At 43.1% G+C, this 19,631-nt stretch overlaps 1 protein-coding gene across 1 annotated transcript in view; it reads left to right on the forward strand.

Annotated features, from left to right (window-relative positions):
• Nucleotides 1–272: 272 nt before the first annotated feature.
• sacs (sacsin molecular chaperone) overlaps nucleotides 273–19,631 on the forward strand; it is a 148,872-nt gene continuing 129,513 nt past the window's right edge. The window contains exon 1 of the mRNA XM_078545418.1: nucleotides 273–523. The gene's annotated coding sequence lies outside the window, so the exon portion shown is untranslated. The remainder of the gene's footprint in view (nucleotides 524–19,631) is intronic.

The following is a 19,631-nucleotide window of genomic DNA, read 5'->3' on the forward strand; positions in this document are numbered from 1 at the left end:
CTGGAGTTGGCGGAAATGGCGGAGGATGATCCTTTGAATGCGGAGGCTGGTGGGGTGATAAGTGGGGCAGTCTTGATGGACCAGGTGGTTTTATGCTTTCTGTCATTTTCAAATGTTGGTTAAAAATCGTTGACCCCAATTATCAGAGTCAATCGATTTCATTCTCCAGAAACTTCTGCCATGTTTTTGACAATCTTGACTGTAGCAGACACAAAGGTCACTGATCCTTTATATCAGCTAGGCGCCTGCGCAGTGCAGTATCCTGTATCAGTGACAGTACGTATTGTTTGATGCTGCATTGAACGCGCACCGATGGGGCTGGAGCTGCGGCTGCGGCACTCTCAGCGGGCCTCACATCTACTGATTTCAGTTTTAAAAATCGCACCATGTCGTCCAGAACCGCCACAGCATCGCGTTTCCCCCCTCCAACCCTCCAGCTGTGCAGATCTGCACTGAAGCAGCACTCCATAATTACAGATTAGAGGAAGATATTTGCCGATATCACAGGGAGAGGCTGGGTAGTGTAAGTACTGTCTTCCATCGTAGCATTACTGAATTGATATTTGTTTTAGACGATGAGAGTTTGCCCTGGCACAATTTGTAAAATGAATCAGCACTAAGGTGCTAAAATGAATTTTGGCAAGCCCGGAGCACCGCCGGCAAGTCCACAGAGACAGCAGCCCCAGTGAGGAAGCCTTCATTGTCTCCTTTTCCTGGGCTGCAGTCCCCCTGGCTCCATCGGTATGGTTGCAAACTGGGTTATAGCTCAGGAGCCTGCAGGCGGTATCTCAGCGGGGGCTTTCTCACCCTCCGATGACAGTTCTTGTTGCTTTAATGCGCAGCAGCAAACTGCAGTCATCTCGATCAAAGCCATGACATCGATGTGGTGCAATATGGTGTGGCACGGAAGTAAACACTATCTGTTGGACGGTGGACCAATTTAGACCATTTAGTTAGGAAATCCTGGTTATAAAGGTAACAGGTTCACATTCGCTTTTCGAATCGTAGTTCATTATTTTGTTTCCATTATTATAAAGAAATAATAAATAAAGCACGCCAACTTATAGTCAAGAGAGGGTTTGGTGTTGTCTGATGACTAAGTGTGAAACTCAAATTATTAAACTAATTAATTAAGCTAACCTTTTCCAAGGACAAGTATTTTATTTAATAATTTAAACTGACAAAAAGCTAGATAGTTTCCTTGTGGAACTAAACAATCTGAATATTGTCAGTGTTTCTATTAAGTAGAATGAAGAAATTACAGTTGAAGACTAAAACTCCTGACTTTCCGAATGACTATTTATAATACACCTTTAAGTACGGGAAATTGTTTACTATCACTGGCAATTGAAATATCTTCGGAACAATGCTGCTAATTGTAGCAAATATAAAACTGTAACGCTATCCACATACATAATATAATGCTCAGCAAAATGAAATCCTGTATTATTTAACAGCTGTTAGATTACTCTAAAGTGTTAACATTAAAGCCCCTTCCTGGACTAATTTTCCAGTCCGGAATTACAATACCTGGCGTTGCTTCAAATACCAGGGGATTTGAATGTTGTTTGCTTGTAAACCTGAGCTCAAAATCTAATTAGAAGAAGCCACAAACACCCACTGTGTCGATCCTCTGGTACAGGAAAATGAGGACTGTGTGCAGTTGGTCAGTAACTTTGAAAAAGAGCAGCAGGTAAATTATTCCATTTTCACATTTTGGGTTTAATAGTTATAATTTTGAGTAATTTTTGATTTCCAAAATATTTTATTAAAATGACTGTATGGAATATAGTTCAATGCTTTGCTTTGCATGCTCCTGGTTCCTGATTGAACAGAATAAAAAGGCCTGCTGCTGAGGTATAAATTGTAAGTTCCCAGTCAATTTTACAAAGTGAATAGGAACTGAAGAATGGAGGGGATTTTTCCAAGTGCATTTTCCCCTGAGGTGTTAACTTTCTGAAAACGCAGGTATTGGTAAATATTAGCAAGCCATGCCAATAGGGAAGCAGTAGTTAGCTTGTCATCCAATATTGCTCCTGGTTTGCGCCTTGGGGTAAACTCTTACAGAAATATTACTTATTAACTATGCTATTTGCACAGATGACATTAGAAATGAAAATTGAATTCAGAACTCACATCAAGGATTGGGAATAATCAAATGAAGGAAAGAGCGGATTTGGATGTATAGGTACAGATAGTGCTTTGGGGGAATGCATCAACCTTCTCTTTATGAACTGACTTTCAACACCTGGAGACAACCTTGACATGCTTTCTGCTGGCAGCTCCCAATCTGCAGAATTCAGATTCTGCAGAACCTAAAGTGCATCAGGTATGTAATTACCTGTCTACTTCACGTACAGGTACCATTACATAGTTGAACAAGTAAGGGGAATCTCTGCAATTACTCCAGCTTCAATTTGAATTTGTATACATAATAGCAGATAAATACTGTGCATTCATTGGAAACCAAAGTTCCTGGAAAATGTACAAAATTGTTGTTATGTCAAAACTGTTGTCGACTGGAGTCAGAAGCAGCTGCATGAACAATTATTGTTAAGTCAGTGCCTATCATTGAGATGGCCATGCCTTGCACCTGGAGTGTAAATTTGTAAAGTTTGTGCATGTATGTTAATCTTAATCTCTGCTGTCTTTGGTTCTGTCACAAGAAACTCTGTTCCCTAGCTACCAACTCCACCCTGAACCAAGCTGTTCACAACCTTGGTGTTGTATTTGACCCTGAGATAAGCTTCTGACCACATATCTGCGTTGTCACTAAGAACTTCTTTCCCCAACTTCTCTCTCCCCCCCCAACCCGACCTTAAACCAGCTTATATTTCACCCCTCTCCTAACTTCACTCAGTTCTGCTGAAGGGTCATGAGAACTCAAAACGTCAACTCTTTTCTTCTCCGCCGATGCTGCCAGACCTGCTGAGTTTTTCCAGGTAATTCTGTTTTTGTTTTGGATTTCCAGCACCCACAGTAGTTTTTTGTTTTTGTCACTAAGAATGCCTGACTCAGCTTATCTGTAATTGAATCTCTCATTCATGCCTCTGTTATCTCTAGACTTGACCATTCCAATGCACTCCTGGCTGGTCTTCCATCTTTCACCCTCCATCAGCTTGAGATCATCAAAAAATTTGCTACCCGTATCCTAACCCACACCAAGTCCTGTTCACTTATCACCACTGTCCTTGCTGGCCTACATTGGCTCTCAGTCTGGTAACACCTTGATTTTAAAATCCTCATCCTTGTTTTCTTGGTGTGAGTATTCTTAGAAATCATTTAACAAACTTTTAAATGCCTCTTCGTTCTTGTCCTTCATCTCCTTTTCTGCTTGAAATGCGTTTCTATACGTGACCTTCATTTCCACATGAAGACAGGAGAACTATTTGTCATTCTCAAAAACTCATTCATTCATTTCCCACAAGATCACTCTGGATGAAAATAAATCATTGGTCCATTTGACTCAATCCTTTCACAGTATGAACCCGATTTTCCTTCTCTTACATCCAGCTGATTTCTAAATGGATCCAGAGTTCTGGATTGGGCACTCTTCTTAGCAACCTCTTCCAATAGCCTCTGTGCAAGAAACAGTTCCTTGTATCTGTTCACATCTGTGTTTGTAAGATTTGCTGTGGCTCTGTTGATCGCACTCCTTCCTCTGAGCCAGATGGTTGTGGGTTTAAGACCCACTCATGGGCTTCCGCGCAAAAATCAAAGCTGCAGTGCTGTTCTGTTGGAGGTGACGTATTTTGGATGAGATGTTAAATATGCTAAGGTGGCTGCAAAAAAATTTCATGGCACAATTTCAAAGAAAAGAGGAGCTATCCCTGGTGTCCTGCTTAATATTTATCACTCAATCAACACCACACAAACAGATTATCTGATCATTACCACATTGCTTTTTGTGGAACAAATTGGCTGTTTTTCCCACATTACGCAATGACCACACATCAAAAGTACTTCCTTGGCTGTAAAGCACTTTGGGACATCTCCTGGTCATGAAAGGTGCTATGCAAATGCAAGTTTTTTTTGTTTTTTATATAATGCTTATGGCTTTGGTCTTGCTGTGTTGGTGTATCCAAATGGCTCCTTAATATATGCCAACTGGGATCAAATTAATCAATTAAGACGAACAGACTTCCTCAATTTTCACTGCTCGTTTAGTTTTCAGAGAAATATGTGCTCTGTTTTAATTAATTAAGTACCATATTTGTCTGAACCCACCCACAGACCATGGGCACTACAAGTGGAGTGCTGGCCATTTCTAGCAGTAGTTAAAGGTGCTACGGCAAAGAGAAAGCTGAAAGTAGGTCTGGTACTCACCTTTACTCTAATTGCTCATGTGTGTTGACCATTAAAACCTTTCAATATTTGATTTCCTTGTTGCTGTAGGTGGTGCAGAAATTTTAACTGCTATTACAAACCTCTGCTCCCTTTAGATGCTGCTACTGCTCCCCTTTAAGGTGTTGCTGCCAGCAGATCAGGATCAGCTTCTTTGTTGAGTATCTGCCCTCCCAATCAGCAAGCTTCTAAGCAATACGATTAGAGCTGGCATCTCACCAATTCACCTCTAATGAGGCTTAATCACTAAAATTTACCCATTGCTTGAGGTGGCTTCATATCATTTAACTTTGTCCCTTTACAGTCAGCAAGCATAGCCATTTTGGAACTTTTCTGAGAAAAATCATTTTAGGTGAAAACAATGAATGCGGTTTCCACAATGTTACCAAAGTCTTGGACCCCATGGCTCAGACCTTCAAATTCCAGGGCTCGCCCCTCTTTTAATTCTATGAAGTCCCAGTACTTCCCCAATGCTGCTGAACCCCATGGCCCCTTGTCCCTCTCGATCTTAAATGCCAGCTATCTATCTCCAGCCTTTACCCATGTGTACCTTTTTGCTGTGTATTGTAGGCTTTATAAAAGATAAGAAGTATGTTTAAAGGAGCATAAACCCAATAATAATACTCATGGTCACTGGTTTACAGTTTTAGCAGAAAAATTATCATGATTCCAGAGTTCAGTCTTAAAATACCAGCAAAAATATTAGAATAACACCATGAATCAGTGCCTCTGATAACATACTGTAGCTCCAAAAATATTATGTTTTTGCTGAATTTCTTGGATGCTATTTCAGCACAATGACATATTCAGTTATGAATTCTGCAGTGGTAGCCGTTTCCGTCTGGAGCCAAAATCACAGAAGTTACATTCACAATGTATTAAGTGGGAATGATTTAATGGTGTATACTTGTTGCAGCATCTGCTGATACTGGTGGAATTGTCTTTCAATGGAGCCTGCAGCTTGGCAAAATATTCAAGAGAGATTGCTAGAATAACAAAAGAGCTTTTAAAGGATTTTTCATACCTTACACATAGAGAAAGATTTGCCTCTGACGTCGAAGGGACTATGAGACTACCATTAATGTTTCTGAGTACCTGCTTTTGAATTCTCATTAGCTTATCTTACCTTTTTTGGAATTGTATTGGAGGAGGAGCAGTACAGAATGAATGAAATGAAAGTGCAGCAGCATATTTTCTTAATCAGAGCGGAAATGTGGCTGTTGCTGACAAGGCCGGCTTTTATTGCACATTTCTTGTTGCCCTGGGAAGATGGTGATGGGACTAATTCTTGAACCACCACAGCACATTTGGTTTGTAGCAGAATGATGCAACTGAGTGACTTGCTAGGTCAGTTCAGTTGGGAGTTAAGAGTCAACCATGTTGGCGTGGGACTCCAAACCAGCTATTGACTGCAGTTTTCTTTCCCTGCAGGATATTAGTAAATCAGCTAGGTTCATACCACAATCCAACACTTCATGGTTACCTATGCTGATATTAGCTTTTTATTTGCAGATTGTTTTTCACTGACTTCAAATTTTAAAACTGCCATGGTGTGATTTGAACTTGCATTTAGGAACATAGGAATAGGAACATAGAATGAATGAAGAAAAACTAAGTAACATCCTGATGTTCCTATCATAAATAGCCTTTTAGTTTTTTTAAACTTGCCTTAATAGTCAACAAATACAGGACAATTGCACATACAGCTCTAAAAACTAAACTGGTAGTGAAAATTGAGGAAGTCTGTTAGTGGCCATGGACACAGGCTGGACGACACAGATGCATAGCAGCAACAAGGATAGGAGTGGATTTTAACTTAATGATGCCTACTGCTCAACTAGTTTATTGATTGGTTAATGTGCCTGATATTCTATGAACACATTAATTTACCGTTGCACACTTTGCTGAGCTTAATTTTGGCAATCATTCACTGGAATGGCCATAAATTGGGACAGGGTCCAGATACACCACATGATGACCTGGCTGAGTTCCCAATTGTAGCGGTGGACCTTTGCTGCCCTGAAAAGGCATTGATGTAATCAAGGTGGGGATTCCCAAAGTTGGGCATTCCTGTACCCTGGATCTCTGCGGTATCCAATGTGGCATTGGCCTGGTCTCGGCAGATGCCTTTTTCTGACAATTGGCAACAATTGTTTCATATTTCAAGTGACTCCTTGGCACTAGTAACCCTTTCCTGGATGGGATGGGGTTTCACTTTTTCTCCCCCTCTCCATGCCAACAAACAATATTTCGTTCCTCTTCAGTGTGCCCCAACCAGTCAAAGGTCTACATCTCATGGCCCCTTCGCTTGATCGTATGGTCTTGGGTCGAGGCATGTCCTGGCAATAATACTGCAACATACCCTCAGAGAATTTTATGTTTTGTATTTTCTATTATTGTTAATTACTCAGGAACTGATTAATGTATTTGCGTAAAATATATCCGGAACTTTTTTAATGCTATTGTTAATTTGATCATGTTAAAACAGTCAAAAATGCATTTGTGTTGCCCAGCCCATTAGCAGAAGAAATTAAACCGGTATTAAGCGGAGCTTTGTGAATGTGAGCAATGGCAGGGGAAAGACAAAGGGGGACAGTGAGAGTTGTTTTGTACAGACACTTGGATGTTCAAATGAAGGTATAAAATTCAAGGCCAAAATTTTTTTAAACCATTATTTCCTTTGTTGTATTTATTTTCAGAGGCCGCTACACAGATTTTGGATCATATTATTTTTTCTATTTTAGCAATTGAGTGCGCTGTGGTATATTCTTTCATTCCATTATCAACAAGATTATTATGTTCTAATGATGGAGGTTATTGACAGGATCTTTGAAGATTCATATACTCAATCCATGGCTATATTAGCAGTCAGAGCTGCACTTTAGCTGCATACATGTCTAATTAATTTATGTGTTTACCAATGACCTCAGGCAGAAGTGATGTATCTAATGCAGTGTATAATGTAATTCTCCTGTGGGACTAGGCTACTCAGCATTACATCATTGCTACACCCCAGTCAACTATTTGCCATTTGTACCCTGAGTCTTTTTGCAAACATGAGCTTCTTCTTTTTCTCTGACATCTACAAAGTATAATTTTCTACATTTCAATGGATTTAGCTCTTTTGAAAATAGGCTTTTACCTCAGGTGTCGTGTGAGCTATATTTTTGCTATTTAATATGGAACAGGAAGCAATAGGAAATTGATGGATTGCACTGCAGAATGTATTCTATTCATTCATGCATTTTCACAAAATGCACCAGTTTGTTGTTTTACAATCCAGTCTCATTTTGCTAGAGTTTGTTCAGTCCACCTTCTGTCAAGACAGGAGAATGCATATTGCAGCACATAGAGCCTTTGGGCGGAATCCTTCCAGATTTGCACTGGGTACGGTAGCAGGTGGGAAAGAGAACATTTTACCCACTGGCCGCAATGGTAGCTTTTCACGCTGTATCGTCCCAATCCCATCTTATTATTCATTCATTCCCGGGAAACACGCCATTTAGATGGCAGGCGAGATGTCATTCACCCGTTTGCTGTCATCTCGCCACTTACTCAAGCCAGGCGCCATATTTAAAGTGCAGCTGCGTGCACACCTCTCAGTGCTTCCAACCCAGGACTGCTGCACAGAAGACATGGCTCTGAAAGGCAAGAAGACTGCAGTCCCCCAATGCAGTGACACATCCCTTGAGTGCCTTTTGGATGTCGTGGAGTCCCACGTGATGTCCTCTATGTCCGTGAATCCAGCATGGGAGGCGGTGGTCAGCGCCAGTGCCTTGCAAAATAGGACAGCCACCCATTGCCACAAGAGGATGAATGGTCCCATCCGTTCCGCCAGGGTAAGTCACTCTTCTCATCACTCTCGACTCACACATTCACAAACCCATCACACATCCCCAGGGAACTCACACCTCAAGGGACAACACCACTAACTCTCACACACACCCTCATGCTCCACAAGGCTCATACCCGCTCGAGCTCGCGTCCTCATCCCGTCTATGGCTCCACTCACCACACAAACATTCATGCAGTGCCATGTGTCCTGCTCACACTCTCTCCAGCTGGCTCACAGCAGCAGGGAGAGGTCCCAGACTGGGGGTGGAGTGGTCCACATTAGGCCCTGCACTCACTTTGAGGAGTGTGCCATCGCACTGACAGATGAGGATGTGGACCGTGCCTGTGGCGATGGTGAGGTCAGTGGCAAGCAACCTCACAAGTTGATAAACACGTTTATCAAAATCCATCTGGTCTAAATATTGCAATGAAGTGAGGATCCTGCACCACTAGATCCCTCTCTCAAAGCTACTCTCTCTCTTGCTTTTGACTCTGCTGCCTTGCACTAATTATCTAGACTTTGGTTTACAGGGAGCTCTGCCAAGCAACTGATGCCCTCAGTCAGTCAGTCCCTCAGCTCCATCCACCTCCTCACCTCCAGCCAAGAGGATGCCTCCTCCATTGAGGAGCTGGAAATAAGCAGCCTGGAAGACCTGTCACAGTGCTTACCCACACCTTCCACCAGCGCAGAGACACACACTTTGGTGGGACCTAGATTGGGTTCACAATCTGCTGGTCACCGCACGTATCTGCAGCAGGAGGAGGCAGGTTCAGCTGAACTCTCTGGCACATGGAGAACTGCTGGGGAAGAATCTGTGAGGTCCAAGTCAGATGATGAGCCCCTGGATTCAGTCTTCCAGCTCATCGTGGAGAGTCAGCAGAAGGAGTGGGGACATCACGCAGAGCTGTTGGAAGACCACAACAGAGTGGCACGCTGGTCAGAGGAGTAGTCCGCCTGCTCTCTGTTGAAGTGGTGCCCAAATGTGTGTGTATGGAGGTCTCCATGGGAAGGATGGTGGATGCCATGGAGATACTGTTCCAACAGAACACAGAGATGTGCGCAGACCTGCACTCCATCACGGTAGCCATGGGTGAGTTCCTGCAGTGGCAACATGAGAGGGAAATGGGGCACATCAGCATGCCTCTAGGTGCTCCTTCTCCTCAAGGAATCAAGCCGGGGCCCTCGGACATCCGAAGGGAGGAGAAGCAGCTGGATACCGCTGGGTCATCCACTCAGGAATCTCAGAGGTGTCCTCCCCCTCCGAGTTCTCTTTGCCTGTGACCACCTCAACCTCGTCCTCTGTTGCTGCAGAGGGAGCAGCTGGCCCACAGGAAGACAGCCAAAGCAAGCCGGGGTCCCCAAGGCCTCGGCTCTCCGAGGACCCATGCCAAAGTCATCCAGAGGCAACAGGGACAACCACTGCACAGACTGTTGCCACCCCTGCTGCAGATGTCAGGGCAGCACCTAGAAGTGTAAAGCCTAGAAAGGTTATGAAATTCTGCTCACAGTTGTTGCATGGGTGAACACATTTTGTCACTTTATAATCTGAAAATATATTCACTTTCACTGAATAATGTGTAATGGTATCTTTCAGCTTCATTTACAGGCTTCATACCCCTCCGCCACTAGCAGTTCAGCTGCATGCAGCTAACCCACGAGTGATTCTGGAGGGAGAAATGTGTGGGACAGGACCTTTTGGAGCCTCATGCAAGCACTCTCCCAAGCACACGATCCTTCCCCCATCACACTCACCTCAATGTCCTGAGCATTTTCAATGTTGCCTGCTGGGTTTCGCTTTCAGTTGTCCATCTGAGCTGACCTGCATCTCTGCCCACCCACTGATCACACTCCCGTGCAGCACTTGTTCCTGCCCACGAGTCTACTTTCACTGTCGTATTTGCAAGCATGGCACGTTCTTCTTGAGATCCCCTGTCCTTCACCCTCCCCCAGTCACACATGTCCTTTCCCCCTTCACTGTCGACCCCCCTGGCATCACCTTCTACCTCCCCACTGTCACCTATCAGCCACAATCCTTTTCTTCTGGGGATGTCCAGTTGAATGTACACGTTCCCTACCTTCCCAAAAATCCCACACCCATTCACATTAGCCTCCCTGACCTCCTCCTTCCCACTCCCAGTCTCTGTGTCTGCCACTGAGTCCCCACCAACCACCCTTGCCATCTCCTCTACCAATTCTGTCGCACCCTCACCCTCCCATTCCACCGACTCACTCTACCCTCCGTCATCCTCGCCATTCCCTCCTACCACACCCACCCTCATTTCACTCCCAGGAATCAGTCATCGACTTCACAGAGCCCTGCCCTGCATGTTCACCTGGACATCCCTCACTCTGGACGCCTTCCCCCTTGGGACTCCTCCCCTGCCCCTTACTCCTTCTTCCTTCCTGACTCTTTCCTCTTTACTTCTTTTGCCACCCTTACTCCTTCCCCTCTTTGGACTCCTTCCTCACTCTGGACTCTCTCCTCCCCGCTGGACTCTTTCCCCTCTCCGGACTCCTACCTTCCCTCCAAACTCCTTCCCTTACACCTACCTCCCCAGTTGTTGTATACTCCCCCTTACCCCTCCACCTCCATATTCCCTAACCCCCTCCCAACCTCATCGCCATCCAGCACTTGTGTTCTGCCCCTCCCAACCTCACCCCCACCAACACCTTTGTTCCCCCCTCCCAACCTCACCCCACCTCAACCTTCATTCCCCTCACTCCCAGCCTCATCCCCCCGTTATCTCCCAGTCAAACCTGGACCTTACCCTCTCATCCCCCGATACATCTTCCTCTCCCACTCACAGCTGGACCTTCCTCTCTATCCGCTCGACGATCATCTATAACAGACCATGGCCAAGACACTGAAGTTCCAAAGCAGACCCTCAGCGGTGATTTTCCACCTTCTGTGACCTGCTTCATGGCGGAGCTATCTCCATGAGAACCTGCCCAGCATGTGATGGATGTACCTTCAGGGTCCTCTTGCTGTCGGGCTCCAGCATCTTCTGCTCCTTGGATGTCCACGATGTGAGCGAGACCTTGCCAGTAAGTCCCAACTTCTGCACATCACACTTGTGAAGACGTGTTCTGCACTGGCGTGTTTTCCCACTGACGTGGCCGGTAAATTTGACGTGGGAGGCTGATTCCAGCGAGCTGGGATTATAATGATATTCAAACGTATTACAATGAAGTTCTGGACACCCGACAGCAGGAAATACGGCCCTCCATTGACAGGCGGAGCAGTCTGTTGCAACCTGGTTTCGCAACATCATGAAACCAATTTTTGGCCTCTTGCCATATTGTCCACTCAGGGCTGCCATGACGCCTGACACCAACGGGCACCCAAAATTCCGCCCATAGAATCATTTATGGCACAGAAGGAGGCCATTTGGCTCACTGGGTCCATGCCGGTAGGAGATTATGGTAGCCAGTATACACAATGAGGGGTAAATGATATGAATCCCTAATCTGATGTCGTCCAGCTAGATACTGGGCAATAAAGCTGCACTCCAGATCATAGGGTACACAACAGGAGTGACTGGTGTTGCAGAATCGTAGAGAATGTCTAGTGTGTATAAAAGAACTGCCCTTGGCTTTGGTTATTATAACATTTTCTTCTTGATTATTTGATTACTCACAGCAACAGTATATGTTTTAATCGTCACTGGCAGTCTGTAGCTGCAGTCAGCTTGCCTGTGTTCTTGCTGTTTTTCTGGTGCATCAAAACATGTAACCAGATCAGTAGACCATTTTTTATTTGAAATCAGTATTAAATATAATTCATTCCTTTTGTTTCCTGTGATGAAGAGGAGCAGTGACTTGTGGAAATTGTATCAGGGTATCACATGCACATGCTGTCATTGTGATGAAAATGCTGAATTGGTCTTTTTTCTCTGTAAAGAACAAAGGGTTTACCAACCACGTTTTCAGGAAGACAATGCCACTTTCATAGTCTATTTTACTATTTAATATGGAACAAGGAAATTGATGGATCATACTGTGAATTGTATTCTGTTCATTCATGTGTTTTACACAAAATAAACCTGTTTGTCAGTTGACAGACCTGCCTTTCTGATAGCTGAGAGGGTAAATTCATTGTTAATAATAATACCAAACCATACGATTAGAATAATTCAGCTTCAATTCCGCATCTGTGACTCTAGCTGATTCTAAACTAAGATGGTATAAGGGGTACTTGAGCTGACCTCAGCATCCCTGGTCAGAGAGAAGAAAGTTCAGCCAGATTTTCCATCCTTTATAACTATATGGTGACTGCTGCTGGAAAGTGGGCAAAAAGGACAGTAAATGCAGATAGCATTGAGATTGGTCTTGATGGCTTATGTTTGGATGTTGATTTTATTTTGCTGATGCTCACTCTACAGGATCATAAGTGAAGAGTTGTCACTCAAGTGAGGTACTAAAGGGCTGCAGGTGTCTGTGGAACCAGAAATCATGAAGAAACCATTACTGCAGGTGTCAGCTGTGGCTCATTTGGTAGCACTTCTACCTGTAAGTCAGAAAGCTTTGGGTTCAAGTCCTACTCCAGAGATTTGAATGTGAAAAACGGCTGACGTTCCAATGCAGTAGTGAGGGAGTGCTGCACTGCTGGAGGTCCAGTCTGTTCTCTCAGATGGATGAAGAAAAATTGCATGACACTATCTTGAAAACCAGCACGGGGGTTATCCTGGTGCCCAAGCCAATATTTATCCCTCAATCCATGCCAAAAATACAGATTATCTGGCCATAATCACAATCATATGACCGGTTCTGGACTCTGCCTGAGAGTAAACCTGGGTGGTTTAATTCTTAGAGATCAAAGATAGGCTTAGATTGTTTTATTGCGAAGATACAAGGTATTTATGCTTGGAGACAATGGCAGTAGTCTCTGAGTTTGCAATGAGTGAAGTCCCAGAAATGTGTTGGAAGATATTGGGTTGTAAACATTCGTGCTGTAAATTATCCCTTTACTTCTAAGGTGAAAAGGAGTTGGGATCAAGGATAGCTAATTTGTATTCCTAGCTAGAAATAAGGTTAATGTATTTCATGCTGCCATGGGGAGAGAGCAAAGGAAGCCATTTTTGATAGCAGGGTACAGGCTTCCCTACAACTCAGTGAATATCACAGACAGCTGATCTATGTGGTCAGCATAGAGAAAAGGATGCTTTACTTTACGAGATGCCAGAGAGAGAGGGATGGTCTCTAGTCGAAGAGATGCATCCAGCAACCTTCTACAGATTCCAGGAGATTTGTTCCAGCATGACCAGGGGAACAAAGAATCATCATAACAGGCTTTATGCTGATGATAGATTTAAGAACCTCTCCAAAAATTAAGAAAGTGCCTGGATGGAGACAGTCACTTGAAGTTGCTGTTCTGTGAAACAGGGATACTGGAACCCATTGGAAGTTGGTAGCAACTGCGGATTGTTTGTTATAAGGACTGTAATTTCATAGAGAGTGTGATGTGTCATAAGTATTAAAGAGGAATGTTCCCCTATGTAGTTTAAAGTGTAAGTTGCCTGTAAAAAGAAAAGTGTTTAGCCAGTAATGCTTTTAGTTATTTGTTACAGTAAAAGGTTTAAAACGTGAAATTTTGCTGTGTAATTCTTTCAATTAGATACTGGAAGTTCAAATCACTTTTTAAGTGTTATTGGTCTCTTTATTGGCTGTAAAGTGCTTTGGGATGTCCAATGGTTGTGAAAGGTACCATATAAATGCAATTTCTTTTTCGTTTAGGGGAGGGATATCATTACTGGAGGTAGAACTACTTCCACTTTTTGTGCTTCATGTCACCTAAGCACTTACAAGTCAGACAGAGCACAGGTTAACTAAAAAGTGAAGTTCACTCCACTCTGCTCACTCAACTCTAATCTCAATAGAATACCATACTAGTGCAATTATTGTCTTCCGTTTCCAACTAAAGCTGAGCTCATAGCTGTTTGAACTAATAACTGATACTGAATAATGGGCACTTACATGGACTGATTGGTCTGATTGTTTCTGTGCTGTATATTGCAAAACTTATGGTACCTCAGCACAGGGTTGAAACCACCCAAAATAATTTTCTTCCGGACTCTTACAGCTAACAGGGAGGAGAGTATTTCCACATTTAAATTTGAACCCCTTTTCCTTGGACAAAAGTCTACTATTCTAACCCATTGCACCACTCACTTCACCAGTTCTAGCCAATGCAGACTTTAGGACTCCAGTGTTCAAAGGTTGGTTTTACACGCATACAGTTATGCAGCAACCTCCGCATTATTTAACAATGATGTTCCGTGCCTTTGTTCAGATTTCTGAAGGAATGCTATTGTGCTTAACTTAAATTAACTGCAGAATAATGATGAGGTTGGCACATGACAATTACCACTGGGATTGTGCGAATAATAACCACAGTTGCATTTTCTGTAGTTTATAGCCATGACATAACTTTGTTTTACAGAAAAAAAGTACACATGAACCTGTTTTCAGGACTCGTGTATACTTATTCAAAAAAGAAATTGCAGCATTATGAGGCTTTTCAAGTTGAGCTAATAAAATGTCAAATAGGAAATGTTGTGGGCCTGCCAGCTATATGAAATTAATCTTATATTGGAACACCCTCATTCCCATCCCACTACAGCCTGACACAATTGATCTGTGCAATTTGGCTAAGTAACTAAGGTACCGTATGATATTCTAGAGGTGGAATTTCTTCAGACTTCTTCCCGCTCCACCAATGCAATTTCAGTGGAGGTGTGGCACAAACCCTGTTTGTGTGCATAAAAGGGGTTTCCACCATCCTTCTGGAGAAGTTACAGTGCCGGAGAAGCAGCATCTCTGAGAAAACTCCCAACATCGATGGTGGTCCTTTAACCCTGATCTCCAGGTTCCAATCCAGCCAAGTCTGATGAGGTGGAAGTCTCAACTCTAAGCGAACCAAGAAATATAATTAGGAAATCTCATTGATCTTAGTGGGGTGAAAATAGAACAAGTTCTAACAACAAACAAAGCAATGCTGTTCAGCCATATTACTGATTAGGCAGTGAAGTTGAAAATTACCCCATAGTCTTCTGATTTAGGGGCAAGTGTGCTGCCTATCACTGAGCCAAGCTGCCACTTATTAGTAATTAAAAACTTTTGTTTTTAGTATTTATTTTCAGGGAAGAAAAAAGAGAATGCACTTCCAATTATACAGCACCTATCATCATCTCAGGAGACCCAAAGCGCTTCATGACTAATGAAGCACTTTTAAAATACGGTCACGGTTGAAAGTAGGGAAGCCTGGCAACCAGTTCTTACACAGCAAGTCCCCACAAATAGCAGTGAGTTCAGTGACCAGATAATCTATTTTACTGATTTTTGGCTGAGGAATAAATGATGTCCAAGCTACTAGGAGAACTCTGGTCTTCTTTAAATAGTGCTGCGGGATCTGCCGATGAAGGCAGTTCTGTTGATTTAAAATCTCATCTGAATGTTCCAGCTTTCAAGATACTGACACATTTATGAATATGGATAACAAATAAGTTCATCAAAAATAAACCTGAAGTTAGATATATATTGGGGTGTGAAAATGGTGTTACAATAGAGGTTGTTTTGACACTAAGCAAATTCAGGTACTATAAAAATTATTGGCTTTGTGAAAATTCCTGTATACTCACATCAGATGGTCTATCTCCCTAATAGCACTGTGAGTATACCTACGTCACAAGGACTGCAGCAGTTCAAGAAGGTGGCTCGCCACTACCTTGTCAAGGGCAGTTTGGATGGGCAATAAATGCTGGTGTTACCAGCGTTGCCCACATCCCTGGATGAATAAAAAAAAATCAGTGCATTGCAATTACTTAATAGGCAATATATATGTTACAGATATAACTTGATGTAAAGCATGAAACTTGTGTTATTAATTCAATTTAATGATAATTGATTGAAAATTTGGAATCAACATTCTGATTGCATCTGTCTATACCTGTGGTTCCTATTTAAGCGCTGATCTAACCCTCTATTTCACATTGCTGCATTTTCTTAGCCTCCTAGAACACTGTTAATGAGAGCTAAGCAGAGGATGTTGGAAATGTTTCATTTGTGCAGTAGATTTAAAATGTAGCCAATACAACAGCAAAATGCAAGTAACCTTCACTGTTTTTGGCACAATTCACAGCCAAGACTTTGTACTTTGATTACAATGTTGTAAACTCCAGATGAAATGAACATAACCAGCACATTTTTGTACCATTGTCCACTTGATTATTCATTCAATAAATCAATAAAAAATACAATACAAAACACCAAAGAAAAGATCTTTTATACTGGAGCAGCTAGATTTCTAAAATGTGGTGATGTTTTTGGCAGCTGATAAATGTATTTGTGCGCTGGTTTTAAAAACAGAAAAGCAGGGATTATTTATCCCTAGGTCAGGATTATATATTTACATTTATGCATGACTGAGGAACACTGTACAATGGGATTGAATAGGAAGGCCCATTACTTCCGAGCTCCAGGGTGGCACATCTGTGCGGTGGGGGGGTGGGTGAGGGCGGCTGCGGTGGTGGTGGTTCCCCAAAGATGTGCAGGAGACACCCCCCCACCCCCCATCCATCCCCGTCAGAAGTTCCCAGGTGAGGATTGCATGACAATTGCCCAGGAAGTTCAAACTTCCTTTGGGCAATTGCCCTGTACTGGGAGCCATCCAAAAATGAGACTTAAATTGCAAACTTCAGATGGTTCTGACTGTGTTACATCAATAGTTACCCAGAAAAAGTTAGAAAAATTAAAAACACTTCTAGCTTCTGGGTAACTATTGTACTGACCCACCCCAACCCACCACGCAACTGCCCCCAGACCTTGACCCCCAACGGGCCTCTCCCCACCCTCCAGTGCCAGCCCCCGACTAAAGCCCCCGAACCCCCACATGACACTTCCACCCCCCTCACCTCCACCGGACTCCCCCATCCAACCTCTCTCCCCCGACTCCCGACCTCCACCCCAGGCCTAACTCTCCAACCCCACTCCCCAGGCCCAACTCCTGAACTTCCCCCTACCACGCCCAGGCCCAACATCCAACCCTTCCCCGACCTGGGCCAAACTCTCGAACCCCCCACCCCTGGCCCAGTTCCAGAACCTCCCCCCTCCACCCCCCGCCCCCACCCGGGCCTGTCGGAAGATCGGGTGAGATAGGATCGCCTGGATTTCCAGGTAATTAATTTTGAGCTGAGTGGCAATCCAACTCAATTGCCACCCCATCCGAAGATACATCCCGAAGTGTTTTCCTTAAGCTGTTGTGTGATTGCCTTGGGAAATGGTTCTATGTTAGAAACATCATATATATCTAAATTCTATCTTAATTATTTTTTAAAAATCATTGCTTTTGAAATATTTAAATTCTTTAAAATGTTAAGGTTTAAACTGATTTTTCATTTTCATTGAATTTTCCATGTCTTTAATGTCTCTTTTTCTCTGCACTGCTCTGACAAGGTGACAAGCAGTTGGCTAACTGCCCAGCCATTGCAGACCTGGTCACCTGCTTGTTGATTTTTCCTGACTTCCAGTTGAAATTTTCAGAATTTTTATTCAGTACATCCCCTTACATTTCAGTTGAGACTAGAAAGTCATCCCAATCCTTGTACTACACAACACATTGAGCACCAGCTTTCAGCACAATCTTATTGCCCTTTTTCTGGACTTGGTAGTGCAACAAAATAGATCAAGTCTGTATGCTGTGTAAATTGTATTCAAGTAACTCATTTGATGTAATGTGGGAAAGTTCATAATTTTTTTCAAAACAAAAACAAAATTACCTGGAAAAACTCAGCAGGTCTGGCAGCATCAGCGGAGAAGAAAAGAGTTGACGTTTCGAGTCCTCATGACCCTTCAACAGAACTGAGTAAAAATAGGAGAGGGGTGAAATATAAGCTGATTTAAGTTGTGGGGGTGGGGGGGGGAGGTGGGCAGTGCAGGGAGGGGGGGAGAGAAGTTGTGGGGGGGGGGGCGTGGTTGTAGGGACAAGCAAGCAGTGATAGGAGCAGATAATCAAAAGATGTCACAGATAAAGGAACAAAGAGGTGTTGAAGGTGGTGATATTATCTAAGAGAATGTGCTAATTAAGAATGGATGGCAGGACACTCAAGGTACAGCTTTAGTGGGGGTGGGGTGGAAAGACTGACAGGGCATTACAGGTATAGATTTAAAAATAATGGAAATAGGTGGGAAAAGAAAAATCTATATAAATTATTGGAAAAAACAAAAGGGAGGGGGAAGAGATGGGAAGGGGGGTGGGGATGGACGAGGGAGTTCAAGATCTAAAGTTGTTGAGTTCAATATTCAGTCCGGAAAGCTGTAAAGTGCCTAGTCGGAAGATGAGCATCTTCCGACTAGGCACTTTACAGCCTTCCGGACTGAATATTGAATTCAACAACTTTAGATCTTGAACTCCCTCGTCCATCCCCACCCCCCTTCCCGTCTCTTCCCCCTCCCTTTTGTTTTTTCCAATAATTTATATAGATTTTTCTTTTCCCACCTATTTCCATTATTTTTAAATCTATACCTGTAATGCCCTGTCAGTCTTTCCACCCCACCCCCACTAGAGCTGTACCTTGAGTGTCCTGCCATCCATTCTTAATTAGCACATTCTCTTAGATAATATCACCACCTTCAACACCTCTTTGTTCCTTTATCTGTGACATCTTTTGATTATCTGCTCCTATCACTGCTTGCTTGTCCCTACAACCACCCCCACCCCCCAACTTCTCTCCCCCACCTTAAACCAGCTTATATTTCACCCCTCTCCTATTTTTACTCAGTTCTGTTGAAGGGTCATGAGGACTCAAAACGTCAACTCTTCTCCGCCGATGCTGCCAGACTTGCTGAGTTTTTCCAGGTAATTCTGTTTTTGTTTTGGATTTCCAGCATCCACAGTAGTTTTTTGTTTTTATCATAATTTTTTTACTGGATGAAGTTCAAGAGGTAAAATAATTTTAAATATTGATCACAGAAAATCAACAGAAAATAAAATGCAGTAAAAATTCAATTTACTGCCCCCTTAAGAGTATCCTCTTCTCCTCAACAGTTTCAAGTGTTTTATACAAGTTTGCATGAATATTCAATGTACTGTAAATATAGCTGATTTCATGGTAAATATAATTTTACAAATTTGCACATTGCTTGAGTGCACAAGATATTGTTAGCATTAAAATTATTTGCTGGTTAGACAGATATATGCGTTGCACATCTTATGTTTTAATTTTAAAATTTCCACACAATGGAAGTACACTGTAGTGCCATAAAATAGAGAGCTGCAAGTTATAAATCATTTTGAGGTTTAAGCGCAAGCTATTGTGCCAAGAGATCTCTTGGCAGTGTTTGTAGGCGACCATCTCCTTAACTCACTTTCACAAGCCCCTCCTTTCTCATCTCACAACATTTGTGAGGAACCTCATGGGGCAGAATTTTCTGGCTGGCGGGAGGGCAGAGGGCAGAC

The sequence above is a fragment of the Cetorhinus maximus genome, chromosome 7 (genome assembly GCF_964194155.1).
Source record: "Cetorhinus maximus chromosome 7, sCetMax3.hap1.1, whole genome shotgun sequence".
NCBI classification, from domain to species: Eukaryota; Metazoa; Chordata; class Chondrichthyes; order Lamniformes; family Cetorhinidae; genus Cetorhinus; species Cetorhinus maximus.